Source organism: Lactuca virosa, chromosome 6 (assembly GCF_052849685.1).
Source record: "Lactuca virosa cultivar CGN04683 chromosome 6, Lactuca_virosa_CGN04683_v6, whole genome shotgun sequence".
Lineage (NCBI taxonomy): Eukaryota > Viridiplantae > Streptophyta > Magnoliopsida > Asterales > Asteraceae > Lactuca > Lactuca virosa.
In genome coordinates this window covers 171,675,448-171,684,713 of record NC_136431.1, presented here as the reverse complement: position 1 = coordinate 171,684,713, position 9,266 = coordinate 171,675,448, and the positions used below count along the sequence as shown (strand labels likewise).

The following is a 9,266-nucleotide window of genomic DNA, read 5'->3' as shown; positions in this document are numbered from 1 at the left end:
TGCGAGTATCGATTGTCCTCCTTTCGAGATGTTGTATGGAAGGAAGTGTAGGACCCCGATATGCTGGGGAGAGGTTGGGCAAAGAGTCATGGGGAGTACCGAAGTGGTACTCAAGACTACGATGAAGATCCAACAGGTTAGGAGCAGGCTTCGGACTGCTCAGAGTCGGCAGAAAAGCTATGCCGACAAGCGACGGTCAGACCTAGAGTTCCAGGTCGGGGATATGGTCCTCCTGAAGGTGTCGCCATGGAAGGGCGTCATCCGATTCAGGAAGCGGGGCAAGCTGGGCCCCAGGTATATTGGACCCTTCAGGGTTATATCCTGGGTGGGCAAGGTGGCGTATAGGCTGGATCTGCCAGCGAAACGCAGTCAGATCCATAACACTTTTCATGTCTCCTAGCTGCGGAAGTGCTTGGTGGACGACTTGGCAGTGATACCTCTGGAGGATATTCAGGTGGATGACAGCCTGAACTACATTGAGCGGCCTGTGGCGATCCTCGACCGGAAGTCGAAGGATCTGAGGAACAAGAGGGTCGAGCTGGTGAAGGTGCAATGGAAACACCGAAAGGGCTCGGAATGGACGTGGGAGCCGGAGGACGAGATGATGGAGCATTACCCAGAGCTTTTTCAGGATCGAGCAGCAGACTTCGAGGACGAAGTCTAACATAAGTGTGGGAGATTTGTAGCAGTAGACTGCTAGTGGTAGGGGTGAAATAGTCCCCAGTTACCGGTTGAAAGATACCGAGGGTAGTTACCGGTTGAAAGATACCGATGACAGTTACCGGTTGAAAGATACCGATGGCGGATACCGGTTGAAAGATACCGATGATAGTTACCGGTTGAAAGATACCGACGATATTATATGGTATGCGGTATGATGGGGGAACTCACTAAGCTTTGTGCTTACAGTTTTTGGTTGTGGTTTCAGGTACCTCTTCGTCGAAGGGGAAGGAGCCGGCGGTGTAGCAGCGCATCACACACATGATTTCCGCACAGAGTTTTCTGGGATTGTACTCTGTTTTTTATTACTTTCGATGTTATGGTTTTCAGACACGCTGCTATGGTTTTTAAAAAAAATGATATGACATTGGCAATGTTTGGTAAACTATGTTATGAATTACTTATTTAAAAATGAAATTTTTGGCCTCGAAATTTGGGATGTTACAGTTGGTCTGGTTGGTTATAGGTTTAATGAAGGTTTCAAGAAATCCAAGCTTCAACAGGTAAGTCGTATTTCCTAATTTCCCTTGTATTTATAGGTATTTGACAATTTACAAGTGGATATGACTTTTGGTGTTTAGATTTATAGTTGAAATTAGTTTAGCTTCTTTTCTAGGAGCTAGGTGCTTCTAAGTACATATAAAAATTCTTCCTTTTTCTTCTTTTTGGAGATATAACCTTTAGTTTTGGTTTTTGGTTCCTGCAAAAGTTGTGACTTTAAGTTATTTGAAGATTTGATGACGTGATTTAGTACATTCGGTGCCCATTATTCCTATATATGCTGTATTGTGATCCCTTAAAGACCAAAATGTCCTCCTTGAAGGTACTTTGGAGGGCATATATGGACCTACATCCAGGTAATAAAAAGAAATGAAATTAAGAAGTTATATTAGAAAAAAGTGAAGTGCATTGATATTTATTGCACCCCAATCATGGGTTGAATGTCATAATTAGCAATATATATTTGTTTTGTCTAATATAACAACATACCTTTAGTTATATTTATTTATTTCAGGTCGACTGGGATGTGATTGGATTAGTATTTTTCGTCGCAGGGACCATTGTGGGAGAGAAAGAGGAAGGAGTATGGGTGGTGGTGTATACACCTGATTAAGGCTAAAATGAACATTTATAGTCTTTTTTAAAGAGTAACATTCATAGTCTTGGTGAAGTCTAAAATGAATTTGTCAATTGTCCCTACTAGATCTTGAATATGGTTTTCCATTTCAAAGTTAATTACCATTTTTAGCTTTTAAATAATAGTAATTTGAAAGTTGTGTTAACATTTTCTGCAGATATGAAATCACAAGGCTACAAGATATTTAAATGGCATGTCAAACAAAACCAAGCTTCCCTTCTTACATAAATTCCAAAATGCCATTCTCCAATGTTCGGTGTGTTTTAAACTGCAAATTGGGCACATTCTTTCTTGACAAGTACTCTTTTGTTATTCATATGACATATTAAAATCCCTCATTATGTATTTTGATTTTTGGGAGGATTTTATGAACAAGATTTGCTAAAGTCCCTCATGTTGGCCTCTTCAATCTAAAACCCCTGTATTTTTTAATTAATTTTATATTTAGGTTGATCGAGTTTTGATCTCTGAAGAAAAGAAATGAGTACATGGTAGATTGTCAATGTCAATGTTGATAAATAGTACACTTTCTCATGATTTCTATTTTTCAGGATCATGCGATTGGATATTATAATTATGTTATGTTACTTATAATTGTTGTTCAATTAAGGTGGAACCGATATGGGGGTAGGAATATCAGGTACTTCTCAGGAAACCATAAAGAAAGACATTTTTTTTTGGGAAAAATAATGTATTTTTTAATAGTTTGAATGGTCATTTATCAAGCACACCACTATTTTATGATGTAATATCTGTTTTGTTTCACAATAAACTGAATGTGACATTCTTAACGATGATAATAGGAATGATGCAGCTCAAGTTTATTATAAAACCAAGGTAATACTGTTTAACATCAGTCTTACTCTTAGATTATAACTTCATTAATACAAATTGATTTCATTTTAAATATTTTTTTTGTAATTGTTAATAGGAAGATGTGCAAATGATGAACATGTGGAACTAATGAAAAAAATGGATCTAAAAGCTTACCAGGTAAAATGGAATCCTACTTTCTCAAAATATTCACAAATTAGCCCTACATTCTAAGCATGGGGTTTGGTCATGTTTATGTCTTTTAACTTTTCACTAATGTATGTATTGGTTGAAGGAATTTCAACCTACTCTCTTACTCTCTTGGCTATAGTATTTAATGTGACATATTTTTTAAATTTACTGAAATCATTTTGGTTATATCGTTTGTGATTCAACTTATTTTTTATAGGCTTTGATTTTGGATTTGATAACTAAGAACTAGAATATGACAAAACTTACACCAACATACTAATTTTCCCAAATTTTACAACTTTCCCTTTTCCATAAGTGATATTTCCTTAAAAGGTTTTTTGATTGTTTTTCCTTCATTCTTATACCATTTTCTTCCATTTTGTGTTCTTTTTTCATCATTTTTCAATCTATAAAGATAAGATTGGGAGTTGATGCAATTTTGATTGATGAGGGTGCTAAGAATAACAAACAACTTGTACGAAAGTGTAACAAGTCATTTCAGTAAATTTTGAAATGTTGTCATTCCAAATATTTACCAAAATCATGTGTTCATGTTTTTTTTATTATCCAATGTGTGTGAAGTTTCTTATATGTATTATTTATCTTCCTCCTTTTTTTTATTATCCAATGTGTGAAGTTTGCTTATATGTTTTTATTAGAGTTTTTAGTTTCATTTTTTAGTGACTGTATATGTAAAAGTAAATTGCTATTTCTTTCCATCTAGTTATATCAATGTACTCTCAAAGTACAATAGTTTGTAATGTTTGGTAAGTACTCCATTGCCTCAGTTAATTGCTATTCTAGGGAAAATACTCTTAATAGACTTTAATTGAATTGCTGATGCAGACTTACAAAATTTACCAATTATATGATTTATCAGTTTAGTTGTTCTCTAATGTTTCAAATGAATCTTCTGTTGACCAACTTTAATAATTTTGTTCATCATGGAGGTTGGCAAATTCAGTAAGGTTTATTTAGCCCTTTTTTTTGAAATCAAATTTCGGTTTATTTTGAAAATACGCTAGATACAAATTAGGGTGTGTAGGAATTAACGATGTGTATCGTTATCTTGATTAATGATAAGGCTGTTTCATGGCTGCAAAAACCTTGGTCAATGGTTCATAACTACGGATAATAGTTATCTAAAATTATAGGGATATATACACTAAAGTCCCAATACTTTCATCGATTTGACAACAAAGTCCTAAACTTTATTTTTTGACAGTAAAGTCCAAATTACCGACAGTTTTTGATACTTTTACCCTTTTTTCCCGGTTAGCCGGTAATTAGGATTTTTTTTGTCAAACAAATAAAGTTTAAGACTTTCTTGTCAAATCGTCAATTAGGACTTTATTGTCAAAAAAATAAAGTTTAGGATTTTCTTGTCAAATCGTTGAAAATATTAAGACTTTAGTGTATATATCCTTTTTTTGTTAGAAATTTAATGGTATGATATTCTTTAAGCATAAGATTAATTAAAACCTTCTCTAGTCAGCTAGATCCTATTGAAATCCTTAACATTTGCTTCTTGTTAAATCGTTTTTTTAATCTCAACAAACCGACATTGAAAAAAATGGAGATAATCAAGAAAGAAAGAAAGAACCAGGGTTGTGTTGGCTTTTTGCAGTCCCCAAAATGGAGAAATAAGAAACCGAAAAAATCGAAATTGCCCTGGCTTTATACAAACACAAACAACACATGCCTAGTCAAAAGAGTGTGAATGTGGAGAAGGGAAAGAATGGCAATTTCGTTTTTTTCGGTTTCTTATTTCTCTATTTTTGGGACTGCAAAAAGCCAACACAAAACTGGTTCTTTCTTTCTTGATTATCTCAATTTTTTTCAATGTCGGTTTGTTGAGATTAAAAAAACGATTTAACAAGAAGCAAACGTTAATGATTTCAATAGGATCTAGCTGATTAGAGAATGTTTCAATAACTCTTATGCTTAAAGAGTATCATACCATTAAATTTCTAACTATATATATATATATATATATATATATATATATATATATATATATACACACTAAAGTCACAATATTTTTAACGATTTGACAAGGAAGTCCTAAACTTTATTTTTTTGACAATAAAGTCCTACTTGACGATTTGATAAGAAAGTTCTAAACTTTATTTTTTTTGACAAAAAAGTCCTAATTACCGGCTAACCAGGAAAAAATGGTAAAAGTGTCAAAAACTGCCGGTAATTTGGACTTTACTATCAAAAAAATAAAGTTTAGGACTTTGTTGTCAAATCGATGAAAATATTGTGACTATACTGTATATATCCCAATATTATATCCCAATATTATACGTTCTTATTTATAATTTAATTGATACAATTATATTAGATGTATATTTTTTATAAATATTCTTAAAAATGGAGCATAAGCTTTATTTTTGACATTTAAAATTCCATAAAAGCATTAAGGAATACGGTTGAGAATTTATTAATATTTAAAATAAGTTTATCAAGTTACATAATAAAAATAGTTTATCAAACCCAAAAAATAGCGTATGTTTTTTAAACTCAACTATATATCCAACCAAGTAAAAAAACACATTACAATCAATCAACCTTATCGACTTTAGTTTATATTAATTTTTAAAATAAAAACATGATGAATCCGTACCGAACAACTTATCGAGTTTAGTTACTTTTTAAAAGTAAAAACACGATGAAGCTGTACCGAACAAAATTTTATACATTAAAGCTATATTAAAAAGCAATAACAAGCATGGCTACTCATTTGCAAGATTACAAGACAAAATGGTATTGTTCGGCTATTCGCACCCGTCGTTTAGCGCGGGTAAATGGCATATATATATATATATATATATATATATATATATATATATATATATATATATATATATATATATATAAACAAGTAATGTTTTGGTTTTTTTTTAATTAACGAACGGAAGATATAAATTTACGTCAAAATGTTGACGACTGCAAATTTATACTGACACAAACATAAAAGTAAATACGTAATATTTTTTAAATTAACAAACGAAAATTTTTAAGAAAAATTAAATTATGTATAGTACGGGGATATACAAAAATATATACAAAACAATAGAGTTAAGAGTGATCTTCTACGAAATTCAAAATCAAAATAAAATGAAAATTTTAAAAAAATAGATAGGTGAAAAATAATATTTTAAAAATAAGAATGAAAAATATACTCCCATGCACATCAAAAATTAATATATACTTAATTAATACATTCACCAACACAATGCATGAAATCTTAATAAAATATTAAACAGTTTAAATCTGGAGAATTACTAAAGTGGTCGAAAACACTAACTACTTACTCAAGTTTAGCAAAAAATTAATAATTGTCACAAAATTGCCATCTAAACAGTAGACGATTAGGGTCGCATATTTTTTCGCCCTAAAACCTACGGTTTCGATTTAAGTATTTATTTATTTATTTTTCCTTTTTCAAATCAAACCGTGGGTTTTTAGAAACCTACAACATGCTCTTGATGGCCTACGGTTTCATACGAAACCTACAGTGTACAACTAGACAATGTACAATCTGTGCATTGTCTACTTGTACACCGTAGGTTCCGTATGAAGTTTATGGTTTCATTTTTTTTTTTTCGTTTTTTTTAAACAATTTCTTTGTATAAAACATACTACTAATCAACAATAGGATAAAATCACAAGAAAAATCGACACATACATGTGTGTTCTTTAAAGGCTCTATTGAGAGAAAAAGGTAGAAAAAAAAACCATGAAAAAAATAGGAGAACTGACTTAATCTGAAAAATATATCTTTATATATTAATTATGGACCAATGGGCCTTGAAAGAATAGACATACCAGAAAATAGTAGCCTATTGTCCCGAAAAAGTAGTCAATATACTTTTTTTTCGTTGACCGTAGTCAAAAGACTGTTGACTGTAGATGATCCTAATCGTTTACGGCTTGGGTGGTTAAAAGTAGATAAGTAAGTAGGGTTAAATTAGATATTTTCTCTTAAATTTGGTTCATGTCTTCAAACACCGACCACACTTGACTTTTGACTAATTTGATTTGACTACTTGTACGTGAAAACTACAAATGCAATAAAAGTTACAACCAAGCGAAAAGGATAGAGCAATACAGAGATGCAATTGACAAAGCTGACAGCTATGGTGGGCCATACTATACTACGAAGTCAAGACACCGTTTTCTTTTGCATCGCCAACTTGTACCATGTCACTATCCTGGTCAACCTTCTTTCCTTCTCCATCACCTAACTTTGCATCAGTCTCTTGTACCTTCTCACCATTTTGTTCAATCTTCTTAGCTGCTTCTTCCTCAGCTTTAATCCTGGCATCCTCCACAGCTTTCAGCCTTGCTTCTTCTTTTGCATTCTCCAGAGATTGGATCAACTTGTTCAAGCAACTCTCAGCATTCTCTTCAAAAGACTTTGGCATCAAATTTTCGGCAACATCAGCTGGAGTCATCTTAGTCTCCTCCAAGAGTCGACTGATGGTTGAAAACAAGTCGTGTGATTCAAGATCCAAATAGTTCTTTGCGAGCACTTTGAATGTTTCGAAACAACAATAGGAAAGCTCGATATGCTTATCCATCCTTCCTCTCCTAATCAGAGCAGGGTCGAGCTTTTCAACAAAGTTTGTTGTGAACACGATCAGTCTCTCACTCCCACAAGCCGACCATAGGCCATCAATGAAGTTCAAAAGCCCAGATAAAGTCACTTCACTTCCCTTATTCTTCTTATCCTTCTCCTCCTCGGCCTTGCGAACTGGATCCTTCTCCTCCTCTTTACTCTCTTCTTTTTTCTCCTTTCGCTGACCAGTTAAATCAAGTGAACAGTCGATGTCCTCAATCACAATTATAGACTTACTTGATGTGTCGATGAGTAGCTTCCTCAAGTCCGTGTTATCTTTCACGGAGGTTAATTCAAGATCATAGATGTCGTATTCCAGAAGGTTAGCCATGGCAGCAATCATGCTAGACTTTCCAGTTCCTGGTGGGCCATAAAGAAGATATCCTCGCTTCCATGACTTGCCCACCTTCTTGTAGTAGTCTTTCGACTTGCTGAACATCATAAGATCATCTAAAATCTCTTTCTTCTTTTTCGGGTCCATTGCAAGAGTGTCGAATGTGGAAGGGTGCTCGAATATGATGTGGCTCCACATATTGCTCTTGTAACCAGACCAGTTCTCACTCTTGTTGTTAGTATAGAGCTTTCGTTGCCTTGTTTTCACTGCAATAGCCTTTCCTTCATCGAGTACATGCTGCAAGTAAACTTTAGCGATGATATCTCGGTGTTCTCTTTTACATGTGAGCCTGTAATACCGCTTCTCCTCCTCACCTCGATAAGAAAAGAGAGCCCGCTGTTGTGGGATGCTTTTACTCGACGTCCACCAGATCTTGATGCCTTTGAACTCGTCTGTGACCTCTTCGTAGTCGTCCATACTCAGGACGACGGATTCACAGTCTTTGACCACGTTTGCTTTCAGCCTTTTGGCTCTGTTGGAGGAGTTGGTACTAAGATAACGTTCAATGGAAACAAAGGCTTTGCTTCGCTTGAACCAGCCGTCTGCTTGGTATTCATGAAAAGTGATTTCGACATAAGGGTACACATAGCTAACCACTTTGTTAACGTATTTCCTGACATCCCTTTGGATCTCTTCAGGAAACAGTTGCCGGAATATCGCCCAAACGAACATTACGGCAGCCATTAAAGACCCTAACTGAGTCATATCCCCCATCATCTTCTTCTTCTTCTTCTTTCTTCACAGGTCACTCAAAGAGTCAAAGCACAATGGTGATAAGAAGAGGGGAGCATAGCATCTTAGTTTATATAGTAGAGTCATGTGGCAAAGACTAATGTCTTTCTTTTTTGTAATCTTGTGAAGTTTTATGGCAAGCGGTGTCGTGTAGAAGACATTCTACACATATAAAATGCCGAAAGGGTAGCCGACCTTGTACGTATCTACGAAATGGCATGAAAAGGTAACTCAGCATGAAGCTTCCCATAGACTCAAGTGACATCACCGCAATTGCATCATTCATTTTCTTGTTTCACAAGCAAATAATATCAATTAGTGGGTATATGAAAGGATTTATATTTGACGGTCCTTGACTAGAAATAAACAAAGCTATAACGTGCACATCCCTCATGTTACCACACTTGGAGTGAGGTGCACGTCTTCTCATGTTAGCATAATCTTACTAGGGATGAGTATTTGGACACATCCCTCATGTTACCACACTTGGAGTGAGGTGCACGTCTTCTCATGTTAGCATAATCTTACTAGGGATGAGTATTTGGACCGGGGAACCAGCCGGAACCGGTACCGGAACCGGATAGAACCGATCGGGCCGGGACCGGGACGATATTTTTGTGAATTTTTGGAACCGGTATAACCGGAACCGT

The 9,266-nt window shown here is 34.8% G+C and overlaps 1 pseudogene; it reads right to left on the bottom strand.

The window, feature by feature from the left end:
- Positions 1-6,894: 6,894 nt before the first annotated feature.
- Positions 6,895-8,725, bottom strand: LOC145120146 (AAA-ATPase ASD, mitochondrial pseudogene; annotated as a pseudogene).
- Between the last annotated feature and the right edge of the window lie 541 nt (positions 8,726-9,266).